Source organism: Bison bison, unplaced genomic scaffold, assembly GCF_000754665.1.
Source record: "Bison bison bison isolate TAMUID 2011002044 unplaced genomic scaffold, Bison_UMD1.0 scf7180017863350, whole genome shotgun sequence".
NCBI lineage: Eukaryota > Metazoa > Chordata > Mammalia > Artiodactyla > Bovidae > Bison > Bison bison.
In genome coordinates this window covers 205372-226361 of record NW_011493922.1, presented here as the reverse complement: position 1 = coordinate 226361, position 20990 = coordinate 205372, and the positions used below count along the sequence as shown (strand labels likewise).

At 36.5% G+C, this 20990-nt stretch overlaps 1 long non-coding RNA gene across 1 annotated transcript in view; it reads right to left on the bottom strand.

Annotated features, from left to right (window-relative positions):
* Window positions 1-9318: 9318 nt before the first annotated feature.
* Window positions 9319-20990, bottom strand: part of LOC104983751 — a 120179-nt gene continuing 108507 nt past the window's right edge. Inside the window, exon 2 of the long non-coding RNA XR_824675.1 lies at window positions 9319-9424. This is a non-coding gene — a long non-coding RNA (uncharacterized LOC104983751). The remainder of the gene's footprint in view (window positions 9425-20990) is intronic.

The following is a 20990-nucleotide window of genomic DNA, read 5'->3' as shown; positions in this document are numbered from 1 at the left end:
TCCATGGGATTTTCTAGGCAAAAGTACTGGAGTGGGGTGCCATCGCCTTCTCCGCTAAAATGCAATAGTCTACATTTAATGATGGGTCAAGAATGATAACGATGATTTAGAAGACACATTTGAAGCTCTGTTCAGAAGAATGACAATGTTACAGATTAGATATCTGAAGAAATAAATGACAAGGCCAGTGAAGCTTCTGTATTTTAGGCCAGTTAACTACCTATCAAAAGGGCACTTCTCTGATGCTATTAAAATTTCAACCTTTTGACACAGAGATATGTCATCAATGAATTTGGTTTGTAATAATATGCCATTGATGATAATGTCTTTTTAATTTAGTGAATCCTAGAATAACTAAGTTTTCAAGGCTGAAAACTGGGGTTTGACTAAAATCACTATATATATATGGTGGTGGCGGTTTGGTCGCTAAGTTGTGTCCCACTCTTGTGACTCCATGGACTGTAGCCTGCCAGGCTCCTCTGTCCATTGGATTCTCCAGGCAAGAATACTGGAATGGGTTGCCATTTCCTTCTCCATATATATATATATATATATATATATATACAGTTACTCAAAATTATTTATGAGTGGTGAACTTCTTTAAGCCATTTCCTGAAAAAGAACCAATGCATTGATTTTGCTCTCATTACTGATAAAACTTTATATAAATGTGGAACTCGAGTTTGCTCCTTTCCTCCAACATACGAAATTATGTTTCGCGTTTTCATCTTGTATTTTAGTTGACGAGATATCTATTCTTTTTTTCCTTGCTTCCTTATATGCTGTTTGTTCTACCTGATTTTTAAGATCTTTGCATTATCTTTGTAGTTCTATGGCTTTGTTAAAATATGTTTGAATTTGTTTTTCCTTATCTGGTTTGCGGCTTGGAGTGATTTTCTATATGGTATTCATAGCTGTGTGCTCAGCCACTCAGTTGTGTCCAACTTTCTGTGACCCCATGGACTGTAGCCTGCCAGGCTCCTCTGTCTATGGAACGTTCCAGGCACGTCTTTCTTCAAATATGGAAAACTTTCAGCTATTATCTTGTAATTAATCATCTGGCATTCCTAATAGACATTAGTGTGCTTTCTCATTTTATTCCTCTATGTCTTTTAAGTTTTCCATCTCTTAACATTCTGTGTTTATTCTAGAAAAATTCTTTAGGTGTAATTCACAGTCCATTAATATACTCTTAGGTCATTTCTCTTTTCATCCTAAAAGTTTTCATTAGTTTTTTTAATTTGGAAACTGACTGTATAGCACAAGGAACTCTACTCAGTGCTCCCTGGTGACCTAAATGGGAAGTAAATCCAATAAGGAGGGGATATATATATACACACATATATATATATATATGGCTGACTGACTTTGCTGTACAGCAGATATTAATACAACATTGGAAAGCAACTATACACCAAGGAAAAAACTATAGTTTTCTTATATTTGAGCATTTGATACTTCAAATCTACTATTTTGTTCTCATAGTGTCTTATTGTTGGTTTTTATTTCTTATTTATCTATAATTTTTTAAGGGACTAGTTTATGTTTTTTCATATTGTTAAGCCATCTCAAAGCTTTAGGATTCAAATGCTCTTCCTTATGGTGCCTGCTTATTCTTTATGCTGATAATTCTCATGTGGGGCTTTATCACTATTCATTAAACTGTAAACTCATTTTCAGGTTGTTTTTTCCTTTGGGATTCCTATGTGCTTGGTTCAGACATGTTTCCATATAGAATTGTAGGTTTTCAGTAGTTTATATAAATTACATTTGGAGGATTCAGGCACTGTGAATAATATACAATTCAAGTCCCATACTGATATATGCCCAAGCATGGTCTTTTGATATGTCACAAGACAGGTACTTTTCCCCTCTATTTCATCTAGATTCCTATGCAGACAAGCTCTAGTCACTTCCCTGTATCATTGGGTGCAATTTTCTTGCTGCTTCATCAAGTAGGAAGGAGCTCCTTGCTGGTCTTGAGTTTAGGTGAGAATTCCAGTTCCAGATCTCTAACCTATCTTCAGTTAGATAATTTTCCTTCCTATTGCCACAATGAATTCTCAGAAGTCTATTCTTTCATATTGATTAGACACACAGAATCCTTACTAAATTTAAAAATGGCTACTATGACTTCATCCATTGTGAAGTTCCTTCGCCAGACAGAACAACAGAGCAAAAGATTTGTTCTGATTTATATCAGAATCAGACACGTAGTCATTGGGAAATGCAACAAATAAAAATTTGAGGATCAGAAATGATGCTATTAGTACCTTGTATTGTGGAGTATTTGACTCCATAATCACCACAATGTAGTCACCCTGACATTACTTAGCCCTAGCTAACAGAAGCAGAAGAGATTAAGAAGAGGTGGCAAGAATACACAGAACAATTGTATAAAAAAAATGTCTTAATGATCTGGACAACCACAATGGTATGGTCACTCACTTAGAGCCAGACATCCTGGAGTGTGAAGTCAAGTGTGAAATCAAATAGGAAGCCTTAGGAAGGCCTTACTATTTAAAAAACAACAACAACCACAAAAAAATAAAATAAAATAAAGTTAGTGGGAGGTGATGGAATTCCAGCTGAGCTATTCCAAATCCTAAAAGAAGATTCTGTTAAAGTCCTGCACTCAATATGCCAGCAAATTTGGAAAACTAGGCAGTGGCTGCAGGAATGGAAAAGGTCACTTTTCATTCCAATCCAAGAAAGGCAATGCCAAAGAACGTTCAAACTACCACACAACTGCACTCATTTCACATGCTAGAAGGTAATACTCAAAATCCTTCAAGCTAGGCTTCAACAGTTTGTGAACTGAGAACTTCCAGATATAAAAGCTGGATTTCGGCAAAGGCAGAGGAACTAGAGATCAAATTGCCAACATCAGGTTATCATTGAAAAATCAAGAAAATTTGAAAAAAAAAAAAAAGTTAATTATTTTTCATTGACTATACTAAAGCCTTTGACTGTGTGGATCACAACAAACTGTGGACAATTCTGAAAGAGATGGGAATACCGGAACACCTTGCCTACATCTGGAGAAATCTGTATGCAGGTCAAGAAGCAATGGTTAAGAACCAGACATGAACAATGCACTGGTTAAAAATTGGGAAAGGAGTATGTCAAGGCTGTATAATGTGACCCTGCTCATTTAACTTGTATGCAGAGTACATCATGCGAAATGTCTGACTAGTTGAATCCCATGCTGGCATCAAGATTGCCAGGAGAAATATAAACAACTTCAGATATGCAGAGGATACCACCCTAATGGCCGAAAGCAAAGAGGAACTAAGGATGCTCTTGATCAAGGTGAAAGAGGAGAGTGAAAAAGCTGGCTTAAAACTCAACATTCAAAAAACTAAGATCATGGCATCCAGTTCTATCATTTCATAGCAAACAGATGGGGAAACAATGGAAACAGTGACAGACTTTATTTTCTTGGGCTCCAAAATCACTGCAGATGATGACTGCAGCCATGAAATTAAGAGATGATTGCTCTTCGGAAGAAACCTATGACAAACTTTGATAGTGTATTAAAAAGCAGAGACATCATTTGTAGACAAAGGTCCAAAGCTATGGTTTAGACAAAGCTATGGTTTTTCCAGCAGTCATGTATATGGATGTGAGAGTTGGACCATAAAGAAGGCTGAGCACGGAAAAACTAATGCCTTCGAACTGTGGTGCTGGAGAAGACTCTTGAGAGTCCCTTGGACTGCAAGGAGATCAAGTCAGTCAATCCTAAAGGAAATCAGTCCTGAATATTCATTGGAAGGACTGTTGTTGTAGCTCCAATATTTTGGCCACTTGATGCAAAGAACTGACTCCTTGGAAAAGACCCTGATGCTGGGAAAGATTGAGGGCAGGAGGAGAAGGGGGCAATAGAGGATGAGATGGTTGGATGGCATCACCAATTCAATGAATATGAGTTTGAGCAAGCTCCAGAAGATGGTGAGGGACTGGGAAACCTGGCGTTCTGCAGTCCATGGGGTCAGAAAGAGTCAGACACGAGTTATCGACTGAACAACAACAACGCAGATTAGTTTTCTCAGGCAATATAGATTTATCTAATATGTAAATTTATACATGGCATTTAAGAATTGTAAAGCCTTAAAAGAGTTAAAATAAGTGGATCGATGGATTTTAACACATGAACGACAGTAAGAATCAGTGAGATTAAAAAGAGTAAGATCATTGGAAAAAATTTGAAGGAAGAAAATGTAGATTAGAACTATTGGATGACAACTATTTTGTGGGTCTGAATATGTATGTGTTTCCTGTTAATAGTCTGCCTCTCCACTAACATGAACCCTCTATGAGAACAGAAGCCTGGACATAGTGCTTGGAAAACTGACTGGCACAGAAGGCACTGTTGATTCAATAAGTTTGTGACCCAGGCTTTATGATGGACAAGGTTTATTGCTCCAAGGGCTAGTAGAGAACAAAAATATATTGGTTGAAAACCTACGAAATGTCCAACAAGCTTATATGTGATGATAACTGGTGATATAGGACTGGTCAAGCAATTTCAAGTGTCACTTCAAAGGCAGGGAGGAACAGAAGCATTTGGGGAACTCACACAAGGTTGAGTGGCAATACCATTTTGTGGTCTTATTAAGCCAGAGGTTTCATAGTGGTTTTTGAAAGTTGTGAAGCAGAGATAGAAATAACTCAAGGTAGACATTGACCATTCCTGTTCCAAGACTTTCGTTTGAATGTTGCCAATATTCCATTTTATCCTTCACTCTTGAGAATGGATTGGGAAAGAGGGATGCTTCACATTAAAAATCTCTTCAAATCTTTCTTCAATGGAAAAAGAACCATTTTTTTTCCCCTAGTGGAATTTCTGGAGTGAAGAGGGATTTTAGGAACCTATATGATAATTTCCGTTGTGCCTCAACCTAAATAGTAATAGAGATTCTGGAAACTTTTCTTTTAGACAATTTATTTTACTAAAAATTAGAACCAATGAAATGTTATGGACACTTTTTTCAGGAAAAAAAAAAGTACTTTTTACACTGAAGATTAGCTTAGTATTGAGACTTGATCAAATCAAGAGACGCTAATGATTACAGGCCTTTATTTTGCAATTATCAAAATTTCTTTGGAGGAAGAATTTTAGTCATGAGGATATAGTTCTGTTTTCCTTTCCATCTCTACCGCTTGTTCTTTAGGGTAAATAAAAGTAAAGGGGACTCAGAGCTGCTAAGACTTCCTTGACCTCCAAAGAAGAGAGGAGGAATAAGACACATATGCCCTTACTGGGGCCCCATTCCTTGGATTATCTAGACTTCACTTCACCATCCCAGGTACAGATACTCTCTGTTTCCTCAAACTATCCAAATTTAATGACTAGAAAAGCAAGACAAATAGTAAAATAGAAAATACTAAAATTCAAATAGAGCAAAATATTCTTTTTGGTCTAAAGTCTGGTCTAAAAGTAGCAAATTTAGCAAAGTACCTAAAACACAGTAGATATTCAAGAAATACTTGGCAAATTAAAGAAAAACCTGTAGGGATAGATGCAACAAATAGGTAATAATTTTGGTCCAATTGAACATGATGCTGAATTTTTTTGAAAATCACAGAGGATAGAATACCTTAGCCAGTGGGGTCCAATAAAACCTTGAGTGGTAGCTTGAGTCACTGAGAGCAAAAGCTGTTGGTATTAGGCTATGAGATCACCAGTTCTCTCTTTTCATATCTCTTACTAATGTCCATTGAATTAATTCATGCTCTGTCTCTGCTTAAACCTTTCTCTTGATCTGCTTTCTAAATGGATGTGAACCTACAATATAGATCGATCCACTTAAAAAACTGAATACACCTGATGCTAGTGGTAAAAGAATCTGCCTATCAATGCAGAAGACACAAGAGACACATGTACAGTCCCTGGGTTGGGAAGATCATTTGGAGGAGGAAACGGCAGCCCGCTCCAGTGTTCTTGCCTGGAAAAATTTCAGGGACAGAGGAGCCAGGCAGGCCACAGTCTGTTGCAAAGAATCAAACACAACTGAGTGACTAAACATGCATACACACACATACATACACACACACACACACCCCTGTTTCCTTGAGTGATAAACAGACCATTAACAAGCATCTTCTCTACTTAATAGTAAATTTAATACTGCTTGGGTACCTGTATTTGATACCACTTGCTCCTCAAGCTCTTCTCTTCCTATCTTCTCTTCTTATACTTTTCCTCTGTTCAGAGGAATACTACTCATGTTATAGATACTATCTTGGTGTTTTACAAAAATCCCCTACCCTCTCTCTCAGTTTCTCATTTACTTATAATCAAACATGTTTTTCTTTAGTGTTCATATTCAAAGTAAACAAGTATTTAAAAATATTTTGTTTAATTGGTTTACTTTTTAGAATCACATAGTATTGTTTCCTACGATTTTCCACTTCAGAGCTGTTTCTTTTACAAATAACATAATTTGACTATAATTTTGTGGATTAAAAAAAACTGAATGTGAGCATCCAACATCATTTATAGCATCATATGTATGTGAAAATGTTTTGAGTTCTAAATATTCAACTTATAAGTTAAACTTTTTAAATACAACCCAATTAAATTGAATGTCTGCCTGTATTGTAAATGTGATTTTTAAAACCAGCTGAAAACCAGGAATATTTTATTGATAAAATGATTCTTATGAATCTGGAAGACAAATTATTCCAACTATTTCAGGACATGTTTACTTTATAAAGTAAGTACACCTGAAAACCTAAAGATTTTGATCATTGCCCCTTCTAACCTTTGTCCCAGTAGATTCTACAATGTAGGAAACAAGAATTAATTTTATAGGTCAGATAGTCTCTACAGTTTTCCTGTTAAATCTAATGTTACTTTTTTGTGCTCATCCAGTGCCAGAGTTAATCACAACATTTCCTTTCTTCATGGTTCAGAAGACAGTCCTTTGTCTCTTCTAACTTCAATGTATACTTCAGAATTTGGCATTTTAAGTTGGCAAATTGTGTCTGACATTAGGAAATTCCCTAAAACCAGATAACAGAAAAAAATATTCACTTAGGAACAAATGGGGTATCCATTTATGATGGATTCATGAGCCAAAAGGTTTTACTTAGTTGTACCAATAAATTATCTTTTGAAAGTTTGACACCCACAGGAGTTATCTCAGTGGAAAGTGTAACAAAAGTACAGACTGGAATTCTTAAAGAAATGATGCTTGTTAGACATAGCTAATATTGAAAGAATGACTTGATATTTGAAAATTTCATAAAACTAGATTCAAGTGTGAAAATAATAATTGTACAAATATGAATTTAATACACTTTACTATCACAGAGATCATTTACTATTTGGTGACAAACGTTTATCTCCTTAACATCTTTAAGATTTAATTTCAAAATATTTAAGACTCAGATGAAAGGAAAAACAGTCTAAAATCCTTTGTACAGTCCTAGGAGGCAATGGCACCCCACTCCAGTACTCTTGCCTGGAAAATCCCATGGACGGAGGAGCCTGGTGGGCTGCAGTCCATGGGGTCGCTGAGAGTCGGACACGACTGAGCGACTTCACTTTCACTTCTCACTTTCATGCACTGGAGGAGGAAATGGCAACCCACTCCAGTGTTCTTGCCTGGAGAATCCCAGGGACGGGGGAGCCTGGTGGCTGCCGTCTATGGGGTCGCACAGAGTCGGACACGACTGACGCGACTCAGCAGCAGCAGCAGCAGCAGGAAAAATAAAAATCCTTATTTGTTTTCAGTATATTCTTGTCAATTACATGTCTCTAGCTTTACAATATTTTCCTCTTGTCTGTCTCCTTGCCGACATATTGAAGAGTATTGCAGTGCTCTGAGATGATCTGATATACATATTTAAAATGCTGATTCTAGAGCCCGTTACCAAAGATTCATGTGGAACGTAGGAATAGATATTTTCTTAGATTTGCTTCAGGCTACCTTTTGAGATGTTTCTCAAAATATTTGCAGAGTAGAAGATGAGACTGTTTCTAAAAGGCATCAAAGTAGAAGGGAACAAAATGGAAATATTTTAAGAACTGTATGGTGAGAACCACACTGTCAGAACAGCAGCAGTGTCTTTCATTATATAAGGATTGAGATAACCATTATATACTCACAGTGACAATTATTACCTAGGAAACTACTTTTGAGTCCTGGTAACATGCAGTTTCAGAGTCACTTCATTTGTTTTAATAATCTATGTAGGGAAATCGTAAAAATTAGAAAAAAATGTTTCAGCAGTTACAGTGATCCTATAACATCATACTGCATTAGAGATAAGAGAAAATTCTAGTATTGCAATGGTTCATTCCCCAAAGGTGAAGAACTGTTCTATAATACAAGCCAACTGGACAGGTTTATTTAATAAGGTGATGAATTTGTAGGAGTATATCATGGTTTTATTTGTGTATGATTTTAGTATTGGAGACCTACTGTAGCCAACTTCCTAAGGAAGAAAAAATTAAGATGCAAATAGAAGAATAAAGCCCAAGACACAGCCTCATACTATAGTATTATTTCCCCTGTATACAATGAGAATCATGTGAAAGGTGATTCTTTAGAAATCCAAAACTTCATTAACATGGTATTCCCAGTAATAATAAGTGAGATAATTTAATCACCTCCAATTTACTTCAGAGAATCTTGTTTATGACTAGTGAAAGGGTGTTCGACATGACAGACCAAAGAAGCAATTTGATTGGTTAATGAAGAATCTAAGAATGATAATTGAATTTGATGGAATTCATTAGTTAGGACATTCAAGCAGATACTTTACAACTGCAATTACGAACACTAACATATGTAATATCACAATATGATATATGTTCTTCATTGTTGAATGTGGCTTACAAGAAAGAGTAAGACATAGTGTGGCACAAAGAAACATCAGCCTGAGACAAATTCTGCCTCCACCCCCTTCCCTTACCCAAGACTGTTGCTAAAATCTCATCTGAGTAGCAGGGCACAGAAGCACAGAGGCAGATGCTATGGCATATTCTTTCAGAATGCAAGGCTGCTCAAGATCATCTACAGATAATGAACCATGACAACTTTGGATCTGATAAAGTACAGAATGAGAATGGGAGAAGGTAACAATGTCATAGAGATGGCCAGGGCCCCATCAACTAAACCAGCATGTCAAGGACATTAATACCCAGTAGTAATTTCAAAAGATATGAACGATACGATTTCCTTTACTGCCAAAAAATATTCACTTGAAATAAGAGATGCAGTCCTATAATTTTCCATACAAATGCATTTTTCTTCCACATATCACAAGATCATCAACAAAAGATACCAAAGTTTCTTTTTCCATGTACCTTAGACAGCTGCAGTGCAGTGTCCAGGAATGACAGGTGACTGGTCTTCCAATCTGAAGGCAGGTGTTTGTCAAGCTCTTGCTAGTTCTCGTTTTCCTGGTTTTCCTTGAGAGAAAGAATTAAAACATTCATAAAAATGCTGGCCTGCAACTCTGTACTCACCTTCACTACTGTGTATATAGACTTTTGCAGAGGCAACCCATTCATTATACACATCCAGCTCTAGCTTCCTTAATTCCCGGTTGCATTAGGTGCTCCAGGCTAAGAACCAAGAAGTATGCATCATGCAGACATAAAGAAAAATCTAGAAGAAGAAATGTTTCAAGAAGGTGGGTCAAAAAGAATCTTGCTGCGATTTATGTCAAAGAGTGTTCCTATTTCCAGGGCAGGGAGAGAGATGCAGATGTAGAGAGTACTATTACTGACATGATTGTTCATTTTAATATCACGTTAACATGATTTCAAATTTAAAAACACTAGAGCCTTGTGGACATGGGGAAAAGAAGAGGGTGAGACAAATGGAGAGAGTAGCACTGACATATATATATACACACTACCATATGTAAAACACAGAGCTAGTGAGCAGCTGCCGTATAGCATGGGTGGCTTACTTGGCGCTCTCTGATTACCTAGAGGGGTGGGCTGGTGGGTGGGAGGGGGGATCAAGAGCGAGGGATATATGTATACAGATAGCTGATTCACGTGTGTACACAGAAACTAACACAATCTTGTAAAGCAATTGTACTCCAATAAAAAAAAAAAAGAAAAGAAAGCAACTTTCCCCCTATTTCTTCCAACATAGCCTGTTCCATAGCATTGCTCCGGAGAGGAGAAATAGCATGTGCTGCCACAGAAGGCACCCAAAGGAATTACCTCCTGCGGGGAATTATCTCTAAGCAATTCACACTTTGTTTTGCTAACAAGACTCCTTGTTAGGATACTGGAGTGCCATTCTTCTCTGGCAGTGTTCCCCCACCTTTTAGAATTATTGAAAAGCTAACTGAGTCTATTTTGATTTGTGAATCTCTTTGTAAGCAACAGCAGCTGCAACCGTGCTAATAAAAAGGAAACGCATGGCTATTTACCTTAGGAAGGACACTGAAACACTGCACATACAAAAGCATTTGAGTTGTGGAGGAGGTCTATCAAATATTTTCATAGTTCCCTTCCTTCCCTGCTTCTTTTGTCCTTTTCTCCTCCCTCCTTTCTTTTCAATCCTTTTTCCCCCCTATTCTTTCCTTCTCTTTTTATTCTATTTTTTAATACACTTTTTATCGCATTTATATATTCTCAGAAACAGAACAACCTATCTTATATTTGAGATTTTTAAATAATGATTTTAGAATATGAAATCTCATAAGTAGCAGAGCTCATTCACAAATGTGGACACACACAGGGAGGCTTTAAGTTATCAGCTGCATCTTGTAGCTCCGATTAAGAATGGAGGTTCTGCTTATTCCAGTGGCTCTGATACTTATCAGACCATTCTGCTCTCTTTATGGTTAGAGTTTCAGTTCTCTGGAGAAAGCTAACATGGAAACACTGTTATTTGAGGATTCACATTTCCTACTACAAGTTAAATGAATGCACAATCCCCTACAGCTTTCCTTATATTCTGAATAGCATTTTATAGTTCCTCTGCCGTTATTAAGGAGTCCTCTTTGCCAACTGATGGGCCAGAATCGTTCTGTCTTACATCCATGTTGGAAAATCTTTTGGGGGTTTCCTGGGTTTGTGAAAACCTTAGTTGTTGGTTTCAAGGAAAAGAAGATGCATAAGAGAACATAGTTCCTTGAGTGGCTTCTGAGCTCCATTTTGCCTGGCTGAGACAGACAAGGGAAGGCTGACTTCAGCTCAGGCTGTTCCCATTATATTTAACAAATATTAATTGAAAGTCTACTGTGGACAATTTGTTTTTGTTGGCCAGGGAGGTCTCGTGATAAAAAAAAATGGGACAAGATACTTTCTTGCCTCTGAAAGAACTGGAGAGACAGATGAGAATATAAACTATTATGACAAATAGGTTAAGTGCCACAGTGGAGATTTAGGGTATGGTAGGCATTGATAAATGACTCTTCCCATCCTCAAGGATAATTCTAAGATCTCATTTGGAAAAATGTAGAAAACACTTCTGTGTGTTTATGCACATTGATGAGGGTGTCCGTCACTCACGTGAGGTGAGGGGATGGAATAATAGAGTCCAGATCTATATTGCTCTCTGCAATGATTTATTAGTTTACCCAGCTGTAGCTTTTCACAATTGCATCTTCTTTCCAACAATGATTCCAAATGGCTTTTCTCACCAGAAAGCATTAAAAATCTCCCATGGCTACAAGTCCCAGAAAGTATCTGATTTCTCAGAGCACAGTCCCTGGAGTCACTTTCTAAATGTTGGTGAGAATACATGAGTTAGTAATATATACCCATTTTGGAAGCCAAATATCAAAGATTAAAAAACATCTGTCTTTGGGCCTATGAGCCTACAAGCAAGCGGTAGACTTCCAGCAGCGTCTGGGGCAGGAACAGTGTGTAACACAGATTTAAAAACAAAAGACTCAACTAGAATCATTTAGCTCAGTCACATAGTTTAAAAGGATATTACCAACTCCCATCAGAACCTACTTTACAATGTGTTACATAAAACCATGTGTTGTAAACCTAAGACACTTTTGATGGAAATTCTTTCTCTTAGAAGCAATTTTCTAAACGCTTATTCATGTCAGGCAGGGTGCAAGAGAGTGAGTGCTCATTGGCAAGCAGACAAACAGCTTCCTCTGGTGCCCGCCACACCTCGGCCCACAGAGCTTGCAGGCTAATGAAAGAGAGAGATGACAAAAACACACACACAGAGTATGTATGATACACACTTTAAATGTAATAAATTTCAAAAAGGTAAAGATGCTAGGAGAGTGAGAGGAGGGGGGATTCACCCAGAATTGGTGTCCTTGCAGAAATCGCATTCAGGAATTAGCTGGATTTGCAGGTAGGGTGGAGTCAAGGGGTAGATTCAAGGCAGAATAATACAAGCTCAAGTTGTGATGCAGAGTGGAGCTTCATGTGTTTGAGAAACAAGGACGATAGAAAAGGTCAGTGTGGTTGTAATGTAGTGAGTATGGCGAGGCACGGAGGGTGTCAAGCCTGGAGGCAGGCGTGGGGCAGCCTCTGCCCACGATGTGAAGAGCCATGGAAGCCACTGAGGCATCAAACCCCTTTAGCTACTCTTTGGATAACAGACTGAGTTGGGGGTATTTATTACTATTAAAGTGTTTTTTTCTTTTACCTATTCTAAGGAGTGAAATTTATTGTATTGATTTAAAAATTAATTTTCTGACTTGCTGATGTTCAATAGGTCTAGGTAGATTTGCACTCTTAACTTCTGATTAACGTATTTTTCTTCCTAGTACTTATCATTACATACATGCTTGTCTGTTTCTTCCTCTCACCACCACCACCTCTTCAAAAATCTGTAAGAATTAGTTTCTTTTTTTTTTTCAGTTTGGTTCACTGTTGCCTAGAATATCATTTGGCTACCCCTCTATATAGCAGTAGCTCAACAAATACATGCTGAATCTACAAATGAATAGATAATTTACAAAACTGTCTCCCAGTGCTAGCAATCATTTACTATTATTTTTATCCTGAAGTTACTTTCTTGTGAGGTCAACTTTGCATGGTAAAGTGGAGTCTATTAGACTAATAACATTGCTCCTGGTGATTCATCATTAAAAACAGTATTTATAAATATAAAAACAGCTCGTACAATTCAGTAACAAAACAAACAAACAATCCAATCAAAAGCTGGGCAGAATACCCAAGAAAACATAAAGATGTGCCAGCAGACACATGAAAAGATACTCAACTTTGCTCAGTATCAGAGAAATGCAAATCAAAACTACAATGAGGTATCTTCCGAAGCCAGTCAGCATGACCATTATCAAAAAGTCTACAAATAACAAATGCTGGAGAGGATTTGTAGAAAAGGGGCTCCTCCTACATGGTTGGTAGGAACATAAACTGGTGCAGCCAATACAAAAAGCAATATGGAGGTTCCTTAAAAAAGCTAGAGTTGCCATATGATGTGGCAATACACTGGGCATATATCTGGAGAAAGCACTAATGTGAAAAGGTGCCGGCACCCCAGTGTTCATGGCAGCACTACTTATAATGGCCAGGACAACAAGGAAGCAACCTAAAGGTCCATCAGCAAATGAATGGATACAGACGTGGTATATGGATATACAATGGACTACTATACAGTTGTAAAAATAAGGAACTTATACCATTTGCAGCAACATGGATACCTAGAGATTACTATACTAAGTGAAGACAAAAAGAGAAAGACAAATATCATGCGGTATCTCTTATATATGAACCATAAAATATGATATGAATGAACTTATTTAAAAACTAAAAATAGACTCAGACACAGAAAATGAATTTACAGTTACCAAAGAGGGTGCAGAAGGGATAAATTAAAAGTTTTGGATTAGCAGGTACAAAGTACTATACATAAAACAGATTACAACAAGGTCCTACTGTATAGCACAGGGAACTATATTCATTATTCTGTAATAAACCATAATGGAAAAGAATATGAAAAAATATATTAATATATGTGTGTGTACATATATATATATACACACATACACACACACACACACACACACACACTGAATCACCTTGCTATACACCAGAAACTAACACCACATGGTAAGTCAACTATATTTCAATTTAAAGAAGAGTATAATTGTAGCTTATGGGAAACATATAAGTAAACCAATTTGGCAAATTAAATGAATAAAAAAGATAAGGATGAGTAAGTTAACTTGAAAGCAAAATGCATTTTATCTTAATGCACTTCTTTTAGACATTTGGTTCAATCATTTTAAGATTAGACACAATTATTTTTCAGCAAATTCTCTTGATATTTTCACAAAATTCTAAATCCTTTTAGTTATTATCAATTTAGAGATAAATAAAGATAAAAGACTCTCTGGGGCTATTTATTTGACGGGAACTTATTGGGACTTCCCTCAGAGCTCAGTTGGAAAAGAATCCACCTGCATTGCAGGAGACCCCGGTTCGATTCCTGGGTTGGGAAGATCCCACCCACTCCAGTGTTCTTAGGCTTCCCTGTGGTTCAGCTGCTAAAGAATCTGCCTGCAGTGCGGGAGACCTGGGTTCAATTCCAGTATTCTGGCATGGAGAATTCCATGGACTATATAGTCCGTGGGGTCACAAAGAGTCGGACACAACTGAAGAATTTCACTTTCACTTTAGAGGAATTTAACAAATATATCTACTTTAAATTACATAATATTAAAAGGTTATATTTTTATGATACAGATGAATTCATAAAAGCTTATAGACAAAAAATCTAATAAATTATGAATTTTAATAGACATCTCCCACAGAGTGAGATGTTTAATTTATCAATTACTGTCTTCTGTGGAACACATGTACTATAAATTTCACCGGGTTAGATACAAACTGTTTTAATATATTAAATAGCTTAAATAATCTAAAGGAATGTGCTTAAGCTAAAGTTTTTCAAGAAAAACTGCCTAAGGTTGTTTGGTTATGAGCCCCTTAATTTTTACTTATGTATGCTGATTTTTTATAGTGTAATTTAAAAAGGTTAATTTGAGTACTGCTTTAATATGGAAAATTAATGTTACAGCAGTCAGTGTAAGTTAAATGGCTCAGTGAATCTAGGTAAAGAAAATATAAATGACTAGTTTATGATGCATTACTTCAGATTTTTTACTTTGTATATAAATAGATCATAGATAATATACCGCAGAATTACCCAAGACACAAAAATGTAAAGAATGATTACATTTGAATGTCCTTATGCCAAGATGCCCTGCAAGATAATTACATGGAAAAATCTTGTTTGCGACGTGCAAAGGCAAAACATAGGGGAGAAGGGAGAAGGGAGAGGTAGGCTCTTAACTGCACCAAATTTTTTCCCTGTTAAAGAAATAACAAGACAAAATGTTTGCGAATTATATTAAAAACATAGAATTCAAAAGGACTTAAGGAATTATCTAGCCCTTGATTTCGTTACCTGTTGGACTGCAAACCCCTAAAATATTACATAAAATTATAGGTATTTATGTATTTGTGCATTTTCACCAGATTCTCTAAAGGAGTCAGTGATAAAATGTTGATAAAATGTTTAGAAATAGAGATTCACCTGCCCAAGTTCTCATGGCCTATTGGTCGCTTAGTAGAAGCTGTAACTTGTGTCTTTTGATTCTCAGTCCAGTGAATAAAAGTGCCTTTTTCATTATCGACATATTTCCTTGCTATAAAACATAGTCCAAGTCAAACCAACATAGCAATTTTCTTCTAAGTATAGAATGTTAACGTAGCATAAAATACTTAGAAAAACAAGTTTTTTCTTTATTATTAGAATTAAAATTTATTTGGATTTTTTTAGAAGCAAAAAAAAAAAAAAGCCAAGGGAGAATTTCTTTACCATGTTGATCAATATAGGATAAAAGCTAAAAAGAATTTTATATAATATTTCTGTGTAAGTTGATATAATGGAGAATAATTATATCAATAAGAATAATGGAGTTTGAAAGCGCTGGCCCTCTTGTTTGATTTAATCCACAAAACAATGCATCTGCTTTCATCTTTTTCTTTTGAAAATTTCATCATAGACTACACTGTGAATTTTAACTACCTGTTTTTGTTCAATTGATTGTCTTCAGTTTCTCTACTCCTTTGTTAGTGAGGACAAATAAATATATTTCTTTTTTCCCTTTGCAAATGAATATGTTTCTTTTTTTCTTTTGTAAATGTATTTTCAAGTTTGATTTTAAATTATTCAAAAGAGATTTGGACCTCTTCATAAGATAAATTTGGTTAGGGAAAGAATCTAGTCTAGAGATTTGCTAAAACTTCCATAGTCCACATCATCTATACTTTTATGCCATGAACTATTGTTGACCATGGTTAGTGGTATACTAATTACTAGACAACAAACTAACAACACCAGCAACACTTGACCACTGTGGGAATTTGGGTGAACTCTGACCTGAAGTACCATTTTGTAAAAGATACTGGGAGAACAGATTTATATAGAGAGCATATATATTTATTTTATATATATATAATAAATGTATTATATGAGACTCAGTTCAGTTCAGTTCAGTTGCTCAGTTGTGTCCGACTCTTTGTGACCCCATGAATTGCAGCACCCCAGGCCTCCCTGTCCATCACCAACTCCCAGAGTTCACCCAAACTCATGTCCATCCAGTCAGTGATGCCATCCAGCCATCTCATCCTATGTCATCCCCTTCTCCTCCTGCTCCCAATCCCTCCCAGCATCAGAGTCTTTTCCAATGAGTCAACTCTTCGCATGAGGTGGCCAAAGTACTGGAGTTTCAGCTTTAGCATCACTCCTTCCAAAGAACACCCAGGACTGATCTTCTTTAGGATGGACTGGTTGGATCTTCTTGCAGTCCAAGCGACTCTCAAGAGTCTTCTCCAACACCATAGTTCAAAAGCGTCAATTCTTCGGTGCTCAGCTTTCTTCAAAGTCCAACTCTCACATCCATACATGACCACTGGAAAACCATAGCCTTGACTAGATGGACCTTTGTTGGCAAAGTAATGTCTCTGCTTTTTAATATGCCGTCTAGCCTGGTCATAACTTTCCTGCCAAGGAGCAAGAGTCTTTTAATTTCATGGCTGCAATCACTATCTGCAGTGATTTTGGAGCCCCCCAAAATAAAGTCTGACACTGTTTCCACTGTTTCCCCATCTATTTCCCATGAGGTGATGGGACCAGATGCCATGATCTTTGTTTTCTGAATGTTGAGCTTTAAGACAACTTTTTCACTCTCCACTTTCCGTTTCATCAAGAGGCTTTTTAATTACTCTTCACTTTCTGCCATAAAGGTGGTGTCATCTGCATATCTGAGGTTATTGATATTTCTCCCAGCAATCTTGGTTCCAGCTTGTGCTTCTTCCAGCCCACTAAAGACATGTAATTAATTTTATGGCATTGATTCAGTCACAGCCTCAATTTATCACAATAACTTTAAGCATATTACCATCATTCTTAGGTTGAATAAGCCAAGAAATTAACATTTTATTCTGCACAGCTCAAGTTCTAGCAGACTTTCTTCCATGTATGAGTAGAGCAGGGAAAGAGAATGAGAAAGAATAAGAAAGAGAGAATTCATAGGCAAGGTTACAAATCTAGAGACAAAATGTTAGACTCAGCACAACACCAATATGTTCTTAGATGTTCTTTAGTTGCCTGTTTCAAAAGGGTACTCTTTCAATAAAATATTCAAAGAAGCATAATAAAAGTGTGTGCTATTAAACACGTTTGAACTTTTAAATAGTCTGAAATAATATTTATATTGTTACAATTATTTATAACTATTTTATTTATCTCACATCTGACAGGCACATTTTTGGGCTACCCTGATACTTTAAGAATCCACCTGCAATGCAGGAGACCCCAGTTCAATTCCTGGGTTGGGAAGATCCCCCGGAGAAAGCAATAGGCTACCTACTCCAGTGTTCTTGTGCTTCCCTTGTGGCTCAGCTGGTAAGGAATCCGCCTGCAATGTGGGAGACCTGGGTTTGATCCCTGGGTTGGGAAGATCCCCTGGAGAAGGGAAAGGCTACCCACTCCAGTATTCTGGCCTGGAGAATTCCATGGACTGTATAGTCCATGGGGGTCCCAAAGAGTCTGACACGACTGAGAGACTTACAATTTCACTATTTTACTATAAATCCAATTTAAGGAAAAATGATAAAATTGAAATAAAAAAACAAATCCTGTATGAAAAAAGGTTTTTTTTGAGTTATATTTACAGTAAAGGGCTGAATTGAACTCTCACAGTCTTATTTTTTGGTTGACATTGGGTTCTAATTTTAGAACTTTCTAGTTATAATTCTCAATTCCTTTATCTAAAAGAAAAACATGTGTAATAAATAACAATTCTCCAGTATTGCTATTGTGAGGACTGGATAATTTAATTCACTTGAAATGTTAGCACTTAATAAGTCTTGTTGGGTTGATGTAGATGACACCACCTTTATGGCAGAAAGTGAACAGGAACTAAAAAGCCTCTTAATGAAACGCAAAGAGGAGAGTGAAAAAGTTGGCTTAAAGCTCAACATTCAGAAAATGAAGATCATGGCATCTGGTCCCATTACTTCATGGGAAATAGATGGGGAAATAGTGAAAACAGTGTCAGACTTTATTTTTTGGGCTCCAAAACCACTGCAGATGGTGACTGCAGCCATGAAATTAAAAGACGCTTACTCCTTGGAAGGAAAGTTATGACCAACCTAGATAGCTTATTAAAAAGCAGAGACATTACTTTGCCAACAAAGGTCCATCTAGTCAAGGCTATGGTTTTCCAGTGGTCATGTATGGATGTGAGAGTTGGACTTTGAAGAAAGCTGAGCACCGAAGAATTGATGCTTTTGAACTGTGGTGTTGGAGAAGACTCTTGAGCATCCCTTGGACTGCAAGGAGATCCAACCAGTCCATCCTAAAGGAGATCAGTCCTGGGTGTTCTTTGGAAGGAGTGATAATAAAGCTGAAACTCCAGTACTTTGGCCACCTCATGCGAAGAGTTGACTCATTGGAAAAGACTCTGATGCTGGGAGGGATTGGGGGCAGGAGGAGAAAGGGATGACATAGGATGAGATGGCTGGATGGCATCACCGACTGGATAGACATGAGTTTGGGTGAACTCTGGGAGTTGGTGATGAACAGGGAGGCCTGGAGTGCTGCGATTCATGGGGTCTCAAAGAGTTGGACACGACTGAGTGACTGAACTGAACTGAATGTTACCATTACTGCCATTATTACCCTTTTTAACAAGAAGTTAACACAATTTCAAATTTAAAAACACTACAGCCTATAGGTTCCCATTCTTGAATTCTAAAAGAACATACAATTATGGTATAATGGAACGCATGTCACTGTATTGATTGCTAATCAGTTTTTTATGCATATAATGTATTTCCTTATCTGGCCTCTAAGTCTCTTCAGGGCAAGAACTGTCTTATTAATTCATTTTTTCTTTTTCTCTTGTTGTCAATCTCTTCTTTCTTCTCTCCTTTATATCAATATATTTATAGAGCACCTACTTTGTGCTAGACACTTCTGTAGGTCTGAATTTACAGGAGCAAGTAAGGCAGATCAACTCTCTGTCTTCATGTTGCCTACGTTCTTGAAAAATTCAATTAATACTCTGTTACTATTGTATTTGCTAAATTCTATATCAGTGCAAATGTTAGAGCTCCAAGGTAAAAATTTAAGACATGAACAAATATATACATAGTAAACATTTTAGAAAATCTATTTAAAATTTAAGAAATTGTAAAAGATGCAAACATTCATTAAAAGGCAACAAAAATCATGAAAAATTAACTACAATAATGAAGGTTCTGTATTATTTTTCAGTAAACATGTTCAAAATTTTCATGTAAACAAGAACTAAATGAGCCAGGTTATAATTGAGTCACAATAAAAACTTTTATAATTTACAAAAGAGGCTTTCTACTTTGATGAGAAAAGAGTCTATAAATAAACAAATGGAGTAAATTGTAAAAAAAAAAATATGGTGTAATTTATAGAATAAATTTATTTTGAGCACAGTACTCAGTCCCAGGTTTTTGGATAACACTGTCAACTGTCAGAAGAATCCATATATGAGAAAACCCAGACTTGAGAAAGTACAGTGTAATTGGATAAGAAAGCCTCTCTTGAAATAGCTTGTTCATGTAATAGGAATCACGAAGGTTTGAACCTAAACTTCATAAATTATCTATCATTTTTTAAAAATGATGAATGTTTCTATGATTATTTAGGCAATAAAAAATAATATAAGTAGACAAAAATGGTATCAACTTTGAACAGTTAAGTAAACTTTTGCTGCTGCTGCTGCTTAGTCACTTGTGTCCATCTCTGTGACCCCACTGACTGCAGCCCACCAGGCTCCTCTGTTCATGAGATTTCCCAGGCAAGAATACTGGAGTGGGTTGACATTTCCTTCTCCAGGGGATCTTTCCAACCCAGGACCTGAGCCCACGTCTCCTGGTTGGCAGGTGGATTCTTTACCACCAAAAAGCCCAGAATTTACCAGTTTCTTAAATCAGATATAAAATAAAATAATTTACAAAATTTTATAAATTTTAAACCAAGTCTAATTAATGACTGAACCATTATTTGTAATAAACAGATGAAATTTTAGGGTTATAATAAAAAATTCAAGCTACTTTAATTATTTTCTTAGTTTTTAAAATATGCACATACAAATCAGTGAAATATGTTTACTTTGGAAACTCTTAGAACTTTAAGCATTGCAAATTAAGACAATGTACAAAATCATCTAAACCTACTATATTAGAATACATCTATCTCAATCTAAAGCACTATACTCAAGATAGTGTCTTGGACAAAGAGAGAAACAATCTGTCTCTCTTTGTAGAAATCCTGGATAATATAGTTATCTAGTGATGTCACTGGTCTGCAAACCTTAGGTTTCTAGTGTATTGTTGAAGGCTGGTGGTAGTATATCATTTTTCTAGTTCTATCTCATGAAAATGATAATACTATACTATTATAGCCATCTCCCACCTCATTTCTTCACTTTCAGCAGTTTTCACATCACAGTCAAATCAA